The sequence below is a fragment of the Acanthochromis polyacanthus genome, chromosome 1, assembly GCF_021347895.1.
Source record: "Acanthochromis polyacanthus isolate Apoly-LR-REF ecotype Palm Island chromosome 1, KAUST_Apoly_ChrSc, whole genome shotgun sequence".
In the NCBI taxonomy this organism is placed as follows: domain Eukaryota; kingdom Metazoa; phylum Chordata; class Actinopteri; family Pomacentridae; genus Acanthochromis; species Acanthochromis polyacanthus.
In genome coordinates this window covers 54445381-54461702 of record NC_067113.1, presented here as the reverse complement: position 1 = coordinate 54461702, position 16322 = coordinate 54445381, and the positions used below count along the sequence as shown (strand labels likewise).

Below are 16322 nucleotides of genomic sequence, written 5' to 3'. Positions count from 1 at the left end.
ATGGAAACTGAAGAGAAACAAAGAGCCATTGTGTCCCTGTAATAGACAGATTCTCTTTCGAGCTTTAGTATGTTTTTTTTTCTACTCGCACACCTTTTTATTCCGTCTCAAAATAGAGCTGCATAAAAAGAACAATAGAGAGGGACACTGTAACTGGAAGAGAATAAAGAACATCAAAAGAGAGTGAGAGACAATAATTTAGTTGGTGGAGAAAAGACCAGCTTGGGAGTAAGAACAAAAAGCAATGAAAGTATAAAAATACATACTGAGGAACTGAGAGGGAAATAATAAGAGGGACGAGGATGCCAAGTTCAGAGGAAAAGCTATTTCACACTGTCAGCTTAGCCCAAACCAGGCAGACCTATAATAAATTTGGGGACATGAATATTTTCCAAAACTGGATGAAGATGAAGGAAAGCTGCCGCTACATCACCTTAATCATGTGATCAAGGAGCAGCTCCAGTCAAACGGAGCAACTTCATTTGCAGTTAAAATGCAATCAGTACTATCCCACCATGGAGCGAAAGCTTATGTTCATATTTCAAAATATCACTGGTGACACCCTCGCAGGAAAACAGGACAAAAAAAAGGCTCACTGGTGACAGAGCATTTATCTTATCAGGGTTATGGAAAAGGGATGCTCATTTTTATACATTATATAGGTGGTTACAGGCGTGCAGTTTACCTTAGATCAAAACGCAGACTGATGCTGCTTTCCCTTATGTAAAATCTACTTGAATGCACTGAAAGGCCTGAAGGTCGAGTTTTCCATCAGCCTGTAAAGGTTTGATTATTTTGTGATATACTTCCTTGTTGATAAAAATATGTAGTTGGAACAAGCAGGCAGTGAGTTAGCTTAGCATAAAAACTGGTAACCGAAGGAAACCGCTAGCACAGGCAACAAAATGGACCTACTAGCACCTGTAATGCTTACTCTACTTCGAGCTGTCAAAAGAACAATTCTGTCTCTGTTGGTCGCCTGACAGCTGATCTGGGTTTGTGGTTTGGAAAATGTGAAAAACATCTAGAAAATTTCAAAATTCTGAACATAACCTAATCCAATCAACATGTTTACAGCAATCTCTGTACTAGGATTAAACAATCTGCAGAAACTAAGAAATTTCCCCTGTGTTTTTAGATATTCTTTGTATTTTTTGCACAGGATGGCTTCGAATCAGGTGGTACTTTAGGTGCAGGTTGCGGACTAATCCCAACATTATTAGCACTGGACTCCAATTTGCTGCTAATGGCTGGCACCATTGTTAGCATGTGTATGTAAATTACTGAAAGCTAACTTAGCTAAGGCTACAAAGGTGGAAATAATTTACTATTTAAAGGTTACTAGATTAACTGAATAAGAATTGGAGGCAAATATATTTATTTTATTGATTGTTGTGTTTTTTTATCCATTTATGCTAATATCTGTATTTAACTTTAGTGCGATTTATTTCAGGGTTCTTGTTTCTTTTTAATTGTCTCTAAATTATTTTTTTGACTCCGAGTCACGTAGAAGAATTCCAATGTACCTGTACTGTGATGTACCTGTGCAAATGGCAATAACCTCTATTCTAAATATGGATTCTAAGCTGGACTGTATTTTTATTATGCCTTTATTACTTTGCGTTTATGAAAATTAGGCAGGTTTGCATACAAGAACAACCGTACATAACCAAAATACTATAATCGCAAATTTGTAAAACTTATATGCATTTAGCACAACACAGACTCATTTTTCTCTGACCATCTTCTGTCAGCAGTATGTAAATGACTGTACTTACTACAAATGCAACACAAATCAGAACAACTGAGAGCAACAATGAAAATGAGAAGGACAAAAAAAACCCCAGCAAGAATAAGAAAGAGTCAGTGAGTGAGTATCCCTGCCTTTTGCCAAGCACACTCCATCTAGCTCCATTTTTCCCCGTATCACTGATCTACCATCTTCACTGTGCTTCATTTCATCTTGGTCCGATTTGCACACACAAAGACTTTTCTTCTCCAGCCAGAGAGACAATTAACCTCGGCTTAATGAGCAACGCAGGGGAAACAACCTCCTCCCAGAGACAGATAAATATTTCACCAGCTTGTGTTTATACCCCTAGCTTGACAACAAGAGCATCGAAACCAGGCCATAATCATTCCAAGCATAACTCTTTCAAAGTTCTTCATTTTTGCTTTGTTTCAGCAGCGAGTCAGTGGTGTACTCTGGGTGTACTTTGACCGCATGGGGAGGAGCGTGTTAAAATATTCATTTTGATAATCTCCGGAATAGGGGAAAAAGGGAAAATGAGGAGAAACAGAGGGATGGTTTCTGAGAAAAAAGACAGATGCACTTTCAAAGGTTGTTTTGCATCTTTTGAGTGTATGTAGGTATTTTTAGAGACAGGTCTGCTTCTACATCGGAGCAGAACTGCAGGTTGCTTATTCTGAAACAGCGTGAAAGAAGAAAAGCGCTGAATGAAATCAGAACTGCGAATGCTGCCTGAAACAACATGGTGGCCTGTTACACCGGCTCATTTACATACATGTCCTCTCAGATGACAGCAGTCATCAAAATGTGTCATTTTTTATTGCTGGGCCGATTTTGAATGAGGTGGAGGGATCAAGGCAGGAGCCAAGGGGTGCAATCAACATGCAGTCGCAGCAAACAACATGGCTGTCTTTTTTTTTTTGCCACACACCTCACTTGATTTAATGTAGTCAAAAGTATTACAGAGATAACATAAGCCTCATGTACTCAAAGCACAATAGCAGAACAGACAAAAGCAAACAAGAAAGCCAGCTCCACCCTAAGTAATGCATTGCACCTATTAATAAAGTTGTGCTTCACTACATTAATTAGAGTTTGACCTAAACTATAGCTTTGGGAGTGATGCCAATACCAATTTTTACCAGATATTCATACGTCATTGTTTATTGACTTGCAAGTAATGTACTCCGCAAGTATCTCAGCAAAGTACTGCGAAGATACCACTTGACTCTGCACCTCTGTCTGCGCAGCTGTGATACATACTCCGCTACATGTGCTGCAGAGCACTGTAAACAATGAGGTCAGAGCTGGACAAATTGTGAGATATTTCTAAATTAACCGAAGCATTTTTTTGGCATTATATTCTGAACAAAAAGAGCAAAATTTTCTAATCAGACAACACAAATACCAATATATCTTTGACAGGTCAATGTCAGCAATTATATCAGTTGTCCAAAACATCAATTAGGCTCCCCTATTAACAGACTTAACAAAGCATCTGTGTTCAAGTGTTTGATGCACAATGCCAGACCGTTTCAAAAAACTCTCCCAGAGGCCTATTCCATCCTTTCATACAGCAGAAAAGCAGACTAACAAAGCAGATATGAATGGTTTCTTACAAGGCTAAATGTAAGTCAGTCCAAGAATTTATTCCTCTTTCTCAGATTAGAGTCACGTTGCCTCCAGGTCCCTGTTCTGGTTTCAAACGTCGTTGCATATGCAAGTAGTGGGTTTTTTTTCGTTTTAGCATTTTTGCCTTTTATTAGATTAGCAGTGAAGAGAGATGTGAAATATTTGGAAACAGTCAGGGAATGACCCACAGTACAGGTCCAGGACGGCCAGGATTGACTCAGGAACTCACTGATCACAGCATTTTGTGCCTAAAACACGAAGCAACCAGGTCACCCCATGTGTGAGTGCTTCAGATTGGAAGTGGTGAATGTGGGCAAAAATACATTGCATTGTCGAGCAAAGCGTCACAGAGATAGTTTGTGATAAAGTGCAAGGCCAAAGAACATGAAGAACATCAGGAACTCTCGTTTATTTCGTTACTGAGGAAAAAGACATATTTACTCCTTGATATTCTATTCGTCCCTCGGAGAAGTCATTGCATTCACTCTGTCCGTTTTTGCTCAGGCCCACGCTGCTTGCTTCTACACAACTGTTGCTTAATCTTTGACAGATGGGAAGGTCAGTGCAACCTTCCCTTCATTTCATTTCCTTTCCCTGCCCTCCTACCTCACTTCACTTCAAGTCTTGTTTAGAGCGATGACTGCTTATAACAGCTCACTGGCCACAGAGGTCTCGTTAGGAGGCGCCTAACGATGATGGCTCAGGCTAAGAAAGCAACAAGGAGACAAACTCAGACCTGACTGGTGAAAGCAATCCAAAGTATACTGAAAGGGCTTCACTCTGGCCTACTGGACCATTAAAAAAAAAAAAAAAAAAAAAAAACATCACATAGGGAACCAAAGTGCAGGAGTGTGACAATCGAAAAAACTCTTACTTTTCAGCGAAGGAATTAAGCTTTAAATGTAAGGTCACAGAAGTGGACAGACAGCGAAAATGCCAGCAAAAATAAAAAACAAATGAAGGCGTGAAACAGAGAGATAGCATTGGGGAAGAGCACAGGAAGAACAGGTCTTGTGGGAACTGAAGACAGAAAAATAGGGAATGAAAGCAGGAGGAGTCTAAGAAGGTGAGATAAGGTGGAATTGTGTTTCTCTCTTTCTCCTCCATCACAGGCTCGTCTGATAAGTGATGTCTGACAACAGTGGTGGCAGGGGAGAACTGTCATCTAAAACACTCCCATCCATCTGGGCATACACTGTTTGGAAGTGTGTGTACTAAAAAAGTCAGGGTGCGAACATGTGGGCGTGTTTGCATGACTATGTGCAAGAGAGAATGGAAGATAAATACAAAAGATAAAGAAAAGCAACTGTGTGTTGTTTTCGTACCGTTTTAGGAGCCGAACAATATCCACAAATCTAGCCTCAGCTGACTGTAATGTATACTGTATGTGTGGTGCAGAAACTGCATGACATCTCTGCGTCTCAATGTCAAGGCCAGGTCCCAACAAAAGCACATCTGCACTTCCTCACAAAATATTAGAAGCTTGGTGATGCAGCAGTTAATCGGAGTCTTACTGTAACTAGTAACTAATGGAGCTAATCAGCCAAAATGATCCAAGCAGTTATCTGAGCTCATTTGCTAATTGACATTTAGCATCAATATCATCCACTCGTACTGCATAAACAAGACAGACATAGCCACAACTACGTCACCCATTATTTTGTGGACTTTCACTCTTCCATTCCTACTCACCTGTACAATAGACAGTATTCCAATGGACATGTACAGTATTTGTTTTGCACCATGAACAGCATTCTCTGCTTTTTGCGCTGCATCATGCAAGCATCATTTGCACTACTGTATTTATAGCAATTATCTATATATTTTTTTGTACTACTGTCTATATATTCCTTTCTAGCTATAAATTTCTGGATGTATTGGGGTATATTTAATTTTATTACTACTATTTTTTCCCTCCCTGTTCCTCTTTCTATAGTTTATTTTTTTATTATTCTCTTCCATATTCCTAGGGTGACACCAACAGCCGAAACCAAATTTCTTGTATGTTCTGTACGTGCTTGGTCATTAAAGCTGATTCTGAAGTCCCATCTGGCATTTTGCCTGTCGCCATCTTGAATTTGTTTGCATTCAAATTGTGTACTACAGCTGCCCTAACAAATTGCAAACTACATACTATTTTGTCATAACATTGCACCTTCAAAATGTGACTTTAGCTCCTACATCCATCACAGTCTGTAGTGTAAAAAGTTGCTTACAAACTGTGCTTACAAACTGCAAAATGAGACTAGATGTTGGCATTTTTAGCAAACTGTATTTGAGGTACTAAGTTTTTGGACATATTAAATCTTTTTCTGGTACATTATATAGACTGGTTGTATGGGTAATCGATTGCACCCTGTATGTGACAAGCGAGAGGTGGATCTGATTGAGAATTCAAGGACACTACACATCAGTAGTGACCTGTCAATCACAAGGCAGCTATTCACTTAAACATACTTTGCTGTATTCTCCATTTTATTCTAAATGGGACCATAATTAAGAAAATAAACATCATGGTGTATTCAAAACGTTTTGAAATTGGCAAATGAGACTATGAATTCAATAGGAAAATGTGTACTGAGGTAATAAATCGAGTGAGAAGTCGGGCTTTTTTCTCAAAGACTTTTTTTGTTTTTGCAAACAGAGTCGCCGCCCCCTGCTGACTGTTAGAAAGAATGCAGGTTTATGTCCCTAAAACACTGGCATCACTTTTCAGACACAGAGGCTTTGTCTGTATTTTACATACAGTCTGGGTTGGATGCAGGTTTCACTATGGCAGAAAGAGGTGAAATAAAAGTAGACTGCAACACATGGAATAAGCTTGGATATCCCAATACCCTTCCTTCAGTTCTACAACTGTCTTAACTGTCTATCGTCTTAAACTGAAGCTTATGAAAGCAAATCCACTGATTGTAGCAATTTAAAATGAAATCATCTTGCTAAAAAATGGTGCGAATTGGCTTTTACACTAATCGACAGCTGATTGCAGTAACTTGCCAACAGATGTGCAAAAGCACCCACAAAGCAAGAGGTAAGAAGTGCTACAAACCATAATTTGTTGCATTTCCTTTTGTATGCACTTTGCAATCCATGTACATCCTCACAGAACTAGAGGTAACTTCAGGTAAATCCTATGCCTCATAAATAGAGATTCTGTGTGTTCTCTGATGTTGGGAAGTTGATCAGCTCGTCACAACTTGTCAAGTCGCAACTCTCTCAGGTGACAACACAAATAAATTAAACTGAAAAACCAGCAGAAAATCTGACACCGTATTTGTACTTTGGTGCTTTAAAATGAAGTAGCTCTCCCTGGGGGGGGTCACACAAAAGCAACAAATGCTGCTCTGAAAATGTGCCGTCTTGTTGATATCTCCACACCGGCAAATGTGTTTTGTTTGTCATAGAAGTTTTGGGAGAACAAAAAGTTCCATTTTAACAACTTTGCTGTAGACCACTTATTGCTGAAGGAGAAGATATACAGAAAGGTAGAATTGTAACATCAACAGATTAATATCAAACTCAGAGAACCTGTATCAGCATGTGGAAGGAGGACAGAAGTTTTTCTTGGCGGAAAAAATAAACTTTCATGGTAATTAGAAGAAAAGTAACAGCAGTAGAGGATTTCTGTCATTACAAAAGGAAGTGAAAGGATCTAAATTAAACATAGTAGAACAATGGAGTGATATAAATATTTAACTAGAACTAAGCTTCTCAAACTACACAAAATCTGGCAACAATACCAACAGGTCTAATTAGAATAAAGATCTGAGGGAAGATGGATGCTGAATTTCATCTCCACCGACACCAAATTCCACTAACCATATCAGTAGTCTTACTTAATAGTCTTCGTTTTTATAATTTCCCCTGGCTAGATGTTCCCACATGCTTAAAGGATTCCAATTTTTAATTTGCAGTAGCGCACTGATAATGAACTTTCGAAAAATGTAAAATATTCAGCGGTTGCATCGGGGAGTCTGAGCCAAGTGAAACGGCAGGATTAACAAAGCAGAACAGGTCTCACACACACACATTGCTGCTGATGAGATGGCTCCTCAGCTTGGCTTTTGACAGCTGGCTTAGTGAAATAGACAAAGCCCAGAGTACCCAGAGTTATTGACTAAGGCTGAACAGGACATCCATTCATGTCACTGCTCCTTCCAATCTAAGAAACTGTTCGCAACATAAATTTAGACCCAAATATGTGTGTCAGTTTTTACAGGGGGGGCTTCAGTGCTTTTGTTTTGTTTCTAACATGATGGTGTGAATTATTCTGGGCTGCTGGGTGTTGTGTGTGTTCGTGCAGCCAGGATGAGCCTTTTCACACCTGCCGCCTCCCCTCTTGGATCGTGGCACTGTGACGGATTGTCTCATTGCCGTTTGGAGAGTTGGTGCGTGTCCGTGTGTGTGTGTGTGTGTGTCCGTGTGTGTGTGTGTGTGTGTGTGTGTGTCAAGGCCAGGTGTGAGACAGGTACAGCGTTTCCTGGCACGACCCGGAGCAGAAAGAGAAAGCAGGAATGATGGGAGTCAGTGTTGGATGTAACAGCCTCTCTCAAAGGGTTAGACCACACCGCTACATCACCACCTGACGCACACACACCGAAACACACTCGCTTGTCGGCTCCCAGCCATTTATGTTTTACGACCAAATGCACCAAAACAACATATTTTTTGTTCTGGAAGGAGAAGCACTGGTGATAAGGAGCATGAGAAATGTCTAATTAAACACTCGACATTGGTACCTGCTCACAACAGGGGATTGGACAAGCGTGTACCCCCACAGAATGGCCTGCTGCTTTTAATTACACTCGCACCATTCACCTGCCCATACAGAGAGGGAGGGAGTGATGAAACAAAGCGGGAACAAGAAAAGGCAGCAACCGGGGGGGGGGGGGGGGGGGGGGCAGCTTGAGAGATGATTAAGGCAGGAGAATTGACAGAGACAAGGCTTAAAAACATCAGGACAAACAAGAAAACATCATTCTGCACAGGGAGCCAAAGAGACAAATAGAAAGAGGCAAACAATAAGAACTCCTAACGCTACAGGCCTCACGTTGCATCAGATCAACCCATCTTCTGAGCGAGAGCCATGGGAGACATCACCCGCTGTCACTACTCCAGTTTTTATCCGACCAATAACAACATCATTCTGTTTAGCGGCAACAGCAGCACACCGAGTCCCGCTGTAGAAGGGCTTCTGATGTTCAGAGCGGCGATCGCAAACGATCTGATAGCCGAAAACTCTCCGCTGAATCACATCCTGATAAGAAAATCATTCTCAAGCCTTTTCTGCTTTGCTTACTACAGCGGCTGTCCTCCAGGAACACTGTCGCAGCAATGAGGAGTGGTGCATACTAAAGATATACTACAGTTTTTTTTTTAGATTTGTGTAAAGATCTATTAGAAAACTGCATGAGCTCTTCTGTGGGGAAGTCGAACATGTTGATTAATTTGCATGAAAATCATTGTGAATAATGCTAAAGGTTTTGCTTTTTTGTCCAATATAATCCAAGTTACTCTTATATTGATGAGACTTACAGACACCAAGATGGCCTTGCTATAGTCTTCAAATTGTGTTTTTTCCTCTGGAGAAACAAAAGGATTTAGATGTGTTGTAAGGCAGCTTCTTTACAGGAGCTTAGAGCTACATAATACCATTTACATATGCTGGTTAGTAAATTTAGGGCTGGATCTCTCATTAGAAAAACATTAAAGGCCCTGACCTTATTTTTTTTTTCAATCGGCTTTTCACCATGATTAATAGAATCCTGCATGAGCACACTGACTTCTGTTTTTCTTTTCTTCTGTTGCTTTCCTCAACGGATTGAAGTAGGAAGGGCTCAGCTGGGGAAAAAAGTCAATACACTACTGTGCAATATCTAAATAGAGCTCCTAAGTGGGAGGCGCTATTTTATGCACCGCTGGCTAATGAAGTAAAAGTCCCATTCATTTTTTCAACACAGAAAATGTTAGGAGACTCATGGCCAGTTCTGCTGCTTGGATCAGCACAAAACTCTCCCAGACTGCAGCGACAACCTCCTATCATTCTGATCCACACCAGCAACCAACATCTTCACAACAAAGGCACCCAAGGGTCATAAATGCTGTAGTTTGATTACAAGTGGTGGCTGCACCATAATCATAAAGGATTGTTCCATTATCCAGCAGAAACCTGTGTTTCTGTGTTCAGTAACAAGCAGCCCCTCATTACAAAACTCTATATGATGACAGCTTGTGGGTTGCTTTTCTACTGTCAATCTAAACTAATCAGATTAAACCCACACAGTCCTGATGAGACAGAATAACCGACTTTTGAGTGTTGACATCTTGGTATATAACATGTTTTTTTAGTCATATAAACCAATCAGGCACAACATTAAAACTACCTGCCCAATACTTCATAAGTCCCTCATGCCATAAAATCAGCTCTGACCTGTGGCAGTACTTCTCCAGATATTTGATCAGATTAAGATCTGGGGTGTTTGGAGGCCGAGTCAATGGCTCGGGCTCTTTGCCGCGTTCCATTGGGGAGTCCTGTTGGTCTGCAACACTGACATCCAATGAATTCCTGGACCCAAGACTTACTAGTAGAACATTATACTTCAATGACATGATCAGTGTTTTTCACTTCACCTGTCAGTGGATTTAATATGGCTGATTGGTGTGAATATGTAAAGGCTATATGTGTTTAACCGTCTGGAACCCGAGCTCTTCCCGGGTACATTCTTTGGTTACAATTTAGTCATTGTGGGATAATTTTTTACTGCAATAAAAATCCTGCAACTCTATGGAAACAGAGCAAGCATGTTTAGAAGTAGAAAGAAGTCGAAAATGTCTTTCGTGCCGTAAAATAGACTATAACACTATAAATTCTAAAATATTTTTTAAAAACTAAAGTTGAATTTTAATTTTACAAAGATAGAAAAAAATCTGGAATTTACATGTACAACATTTTTTCCAGGTACCCACAAAATATGATTGTACCACATGCTATACTAAAGATATTTTTAATTTTCTTCCATACTTATCTCCTATCTGCTCTGTGTAAACACAACCTGCACTTCAGCCCAGTTCATTACATTTTTGTCATGTAACTGCTGTCACAATTAAGCCACAAATTGCTTAGTAGTTGTGCCTTGGAGCTTTTCTTTTTTTAGAGAAAGAGTACTAAAAACAGTCTATTTCTGGTAAATTTTCAATTCATAATTTGAAGCTTAGATTTAGTTAAGTTTTCAGTGAAACAGTGCATCACAAATGATTAATTCGACAGTGGGAAAGCAGAAAGTCTGACTATTCTTTCTGTTTTTACAGTTTCTGTCTCTCCAGGCTGGATAGCAGAATTATGCTACCCTCTCAGATTTAAGCTCTCAAGAGTTTTCCACCTCTATTTGCAACTGGTTAGGTATGGCTCAGTATATTAAAAAGTTTTTTCTGATGGAAACGCAGTGGTGTCATGCAGCTTTAGAGTACATCTGTGCATCCCTGCAGCAAGATGAAAAGTGAAGGTCAGCAAAGACAAGGCTTCCCAGGAGGTGTTAAATTACACCTTAAAAATTCACACAGAATAATTCTCCGAGCAAATGGCCCATCAAATTTCTGCCTACACTTTTAGGACCTTTAGTATTTTTGTCATGTTCTTTTTCAAGGGGAATGACAGAAAATGGAAAGAAAAGAATTCTTCTCATGCAGCATTGCAGCTTGGGTAATTTTAATGCAGTACTATGTTTCATCTTCATTTTCATTATAAGATACTTCTTTTTCCATTAGGTTTTCTAAATTTTCATTTCTACTTCCAAAAAATAAGTCTCACATCTCCCTCATAGTCCTCAGAAAAGCCATTATTTAGAGCTTTTATGGTATTCAAGCCAAACTTCCAAATCAATCAGTCCACATCTATGATCCAAATGCACATCTTACACAATCCCACTGATCCTCCATAATGAAATCTCTCCCTTACAGCAGCTGAGGACAAATACAAACCAAATACCCTTATGAAGACGCTGAGATGATTGCCAAACCTGTTCCCCCAAGACTGACAGGAAAATAATTACGACTGAAACAGAGTCGTCGTTCCATGAATAGTTTGTAGATTTCAGTGAATAACTTAGACCACACTGGTGTTCTTGCTTCATATTTATATGAAAATGCTCACCCTTTTCAGTGTCTTACCTACAACTCAAAAACACCGAAGAGCTGAGGCACGGCACAGGATTTTAAATATCGACTTATTTACAAACAAAAACTAAAGACATTTGCTGACGGCAGAGCAGGAGGGCATGAAGACACACACTGGAAATAATCATTAAAATAGATACAGATTATTAGTGTCCTCTCTTGCTCCGTGGTCTTTATTATCTGTCATAAGAGGTACACACTCAGCCATGGTAATTACTGTGACAGACAGGATGGCCTCTCATAGCTGCCCATCGACACGCAGGACGATTAATCAATCAAAGCTCGCGACTCAGGGGGGTTCACCCTCTAAGACAGCCAGAATAATCCATCACCTCTCCTCACATCCACGTGCTGATCCATCAAGTCAGCACGCTTTGCTGAAGAAGAGAGAGACAGCCTATGAAATGGAGTAATGGAGTGATCTGACTCCCAGAATAATAGACTGTCATCGTGATGTGACGCAACATGAAGCTTATGAGATCTACATTAGTGCTTTGAGTAGCGCAGCACTCCCTGTGAGGTTTACTACTAAATAAGAGGATTAGCTGAGTTTTTATTGGTTTCATTAACAGTTTTGTAACAGTTTGAAGCTCAAACCAGATACAAAACTTTAGCAGTCTCTATGTGGTTGTTGATTTAATCACAAATAATTAGATTGTTTTTTCCGTGAAAATGAAAGCTTCTTAAAATCACTGATATTCCTAGCTTGCTTCAGAATGTACCGATGTGCATTGTTCCTGCCTCCTCCTCTAGTCACTGCAGCTCAGCACACCAGCTCACCTACACCTCTGCTTAAACACTGAAACTACTCCATGCAACACAATGACAAGTTGTACTAACAGAGTATTTAGTCATTTATGTTCAAAATGGAAACCAATCCTAAAGAAGAATGATTAGGAAAGTCCCACTCTGCAATTTGACAATATTCATTCCTAAATTTAAAAGTTTTTAAATGTTTGAGGCTGTCCAAAGAAACACTACACTGCAGTTTCAAAGTGGAAATGCTCAGCTGTGGTGCTGACTGCCTATTTTGCCCTCAGTGTGTCTTTCGGCACATTACAAAAACACAGTATGGACATGCTAACAGGGTTTAAAAAAAAAAAAAAAAAAAAAAAACTTAATTTTTATCAAAAATGCTAGAATGAACAACAATGAAACAATAATACGGAAAATCTCCAAAGAAATAATTGAAATTAGCTACTATTTACTGTCTATAATGCATCACTAAACATATTGCATTACACTGGAAACTGACAAAACATGACATTAATTTGTTTGCGGGTAGAGCAAGGTGATAAAGTGAGGGCTATTTAGCTAAAAATGTATACCGACAAGATTTAAAGTTTACTTTATGTCAAATGTGTTTATTCAATTAAGATGTTAGCAGTTTTTGATATTCCCGATCTGCTGCAAGTGAACGATTAAAGGAAAATTTCTATTCTGCAGAAAATATGCCAATTGATTTTGTTGCCAGGAGTCAGAAGTGGTTCTTCCTACCATCAGGTCTGCACACTAATTATCCACAGTCAGTGAGCTGAGCTTCACATTTTTTCAACGTCCCTTTGTGTATACAGTAGCCCCATAAGGTACAGTCAATTCCAGCCATTTTCAGTACAAAAAAAAACGCTAATATTTTATTTGTAAATAAAAATATGACGAGAAATACAGGGAATATTGGACGCGCATCGCGAGGTGCATTTCCTCGAAAACGACCTATTCGTGGAGTATATAATGACTTCAAGACATGTTTTGGACAAAATATTTTACTGGCTTGTTTCGTCTGGATGTCCAAGGTTGGATTATGGCCGTTTTTTGGGGAATATTTTCATCTGTGTTTAATAATGACCCCACAAATGTGAGTCGCGCTGTGTGCGTTAAAGCCGTGTATAGAGAACGGATGGATGGATATTCGTTGTTTGTCAGACAAATGTGTTTATATTACCCGCTGTGGTAATCACATCTGAAAGTGGTTTATACCGGCGGATTCATGAGAATCTAAGCTTTCCATCGGTGTATAATGTTTCTATCATCGAGTTGTCAGTGTCGTTCTATTTCGAAAAATGCTTATGCAGATATCAAAACGGCCCGCCCGCGGGCCGCTGAACCACAACAGGTTAAACAAATGCAATATAAAATGTTACGAAGTAAAATCTAGAGGTTTTGATAGTAGAATTTTTAAACTTAAGCCCAAGTCTGAATCAGTGTTTTTGAAACATCATCCTTACAAGTCAGTTTCAAGATGGAAATATTGAAATATGGTGTTGAAAAAAATTGACTGACCATTTTTCTTTAAGCTAAAAAAACATTGACTTGATATATGTGGTGGCATAATCTATATAAATATTTGCTAACATGATTTATTATTGTTATCTTTTTGAAATGTCACCCAAACCTATGAACAGATAATCCAACAACAGGAACACAGCCAAAAGTCCCAGTGATCTACAGTCTCTGTAACTGGACTCTTCGATTCATATTAATTAGGAAGGCACTTAAATCAATACCTTAACGCATTCCCACATATGATGTCATGCTACTACATTTGGTTTCTTTCCAGCATTTAAAAGCCTACTGAGAGCATTTACTCTTTTACCAAACTGCATTGTGCACCATATGAATAATCTTCTGCTTCTTATTACAAAAAACATACAAAAAGAAATAGTGTTAAGTGAAAGAAGTAAATTTGGGCCCGTTATGTTTGAGCTCATTTCCAGACTTTCTAAGCTTGTCAAAAGGAATCAGCTGCAAATGAGATTATGATGTGTTTTTGCCATCTGTCTATAAAAAGCCTGAACAGCATCATCCACTGCTTTCAACAGAAACATCTCCGTCGACCCACACACGCAGGTATAAACACAAGTGCACATGCACACATTCACGCAGCGCCCCACACACAGTATCGGGAGTAATCTGAGATATAAAGCTTCATCGATCAGAATTGCTCTCCCTGGAGAATTACATCATTGCTCAACAAATGGCCAATCAGAGCCCGGCTGAGACTGCCCGCTCCGTGACCCCAGCTGCTGTAAAAGTAAAAGCAATGAGAAAAAGGGAAAGGCTATTCCAGTCACGTCACAAGGCATTGATATCTTTCTCCAAGGTATTGAGTGTTTTTATGTAAACCTGCAGCACTGCAACAGTCCTATAGTCACCGCAACAATAGCCCATCTATCTGTTGTCTTTACAGTGACACAAACACCTTTCAGCCAAGAATTCTCCTTCTCAAACACACACATAAAAAACGTGTATCTTTTTGAAAACCGCATGCAGGGACTTCTGCTGCATAACTTTGTGAAAACATCTTTATCCAATATGTGACTTTATATAAACTCGAGGTCATGAGTGGGCAGGAAGAGGCACACGACACATTTTGGTGCACAACAAATATGTTTTATAGACACTGCAAATCATTGAAGCAGTGCCTTATAATCACATTATATATTGATACACCAATCAGCACCAACATTAAAACCAACGACTGTTGATAATAATTAATCACACTGATGATCCCATTACAATGCAATGTTCTGCTTGGAAACCTTGGGTTTTGCTATTCATGTGGGATGTTACTTTGACACTCACCACCCACCTAAACATTGCTGCAGTCCAAGCACACGCCCCCATTGCGAAAGCACTCCCCCACATCAGCAGCCTGTATCAATGTGCCTGACCACAACACAAAACCTGCTCAGGGACAGCTCGAGAAACACGACCAAGAGCCAAAAAGTGTTGATCCAACCTCCAAATTCCTCAGATCCCAGTCTTATCAAGCACCTACAAAATGCACAAGACCAAGCCAGATCCATGGAGGGACTACTCCACAACCCACAGCACCCAAAGGATGCCAAAATCCCAGTGTCAGACACCACAGGAGACAGACGTCCCCATGCTCAACTGTGTCAAATGTTTTCTGAAAACATGAGGGAAATCTAGTATAAGGCAGTTGGTTGACATGTCTGTAGTGTTGCCTGCAAAGAATACTTACAGTCTACTTACACACTAAGATTAAATAAATTACTACCTGAACGTCATTATTTAATATTTGCGAGGCCGTTTTATCACTTAATAAAGGGACTTTGTGAATAGAAAACCTCTAAAAAAGTAAATATTTCAGGCCATCTTGGTAGCATCACGATCGACTACTATGAAACTGCAACATTCTTGGTTTCAATTTCCTCCCAAAAAAACCCTGAAAACAACAGTTATATAAAGGTGACTATTCAGCAACAACCATAAATTGCAGCTTCTCTGGTTCATGTCCAGCTGGAGACATTTGTTGGTTTTTATTGTCCATCTCTCGCTGCTCTTATTTCTTGTCATCTCTCCAACTGACTTTCTAATGAAGGCATTAAATGTCAAACAAAACACATTTTATAGGGTCGGTATCTTTGGATGGTTACACATTTTTTGCTCTTCAGACTCTGTGTTTCAGCCTATTCAATTGAAATAAAATAATAAAAAAAAAGCACTAAAAGACCAAGTCTCAGGTTTAATTTGAGAGGTCTTACATCAGTGCAGGATGAACTGCACAAGAAACAACCTTTTCAGCACGGAGTGGCCAAACTGCAGAGATTTGAAAGGGATCTGACAAAGCTGTGAAATGTTTCATGGGTAGCTGCGTCGTTTCAATATTAGTTTATGTAAAAATAAGAAAAAAGGAGCAGGTCATGACCTAAAATATACTTTATCTGTCATCTGTGGAACTGGTACATGGGTATTTATTGATGAATAAACTATCACACAAACAGGAGTGTATCCAGGTGTTTTC

At 39.4% G+C, this 16322-nt stretch overlaps 1 protein-coding gene across 2 annotated transcripts in view; it reads right to left on the bottom strand.

The window, feature by feature from the left end:
* The window catches only part of apaf1 (apoptotic peptidase activating factor 1), a 56082-nt gene that overhangs the window by 12395 nt on the left and 27365 nt on the right, over nt 1–16322 (bottom strand). The window lies entirely within an intron of this gene.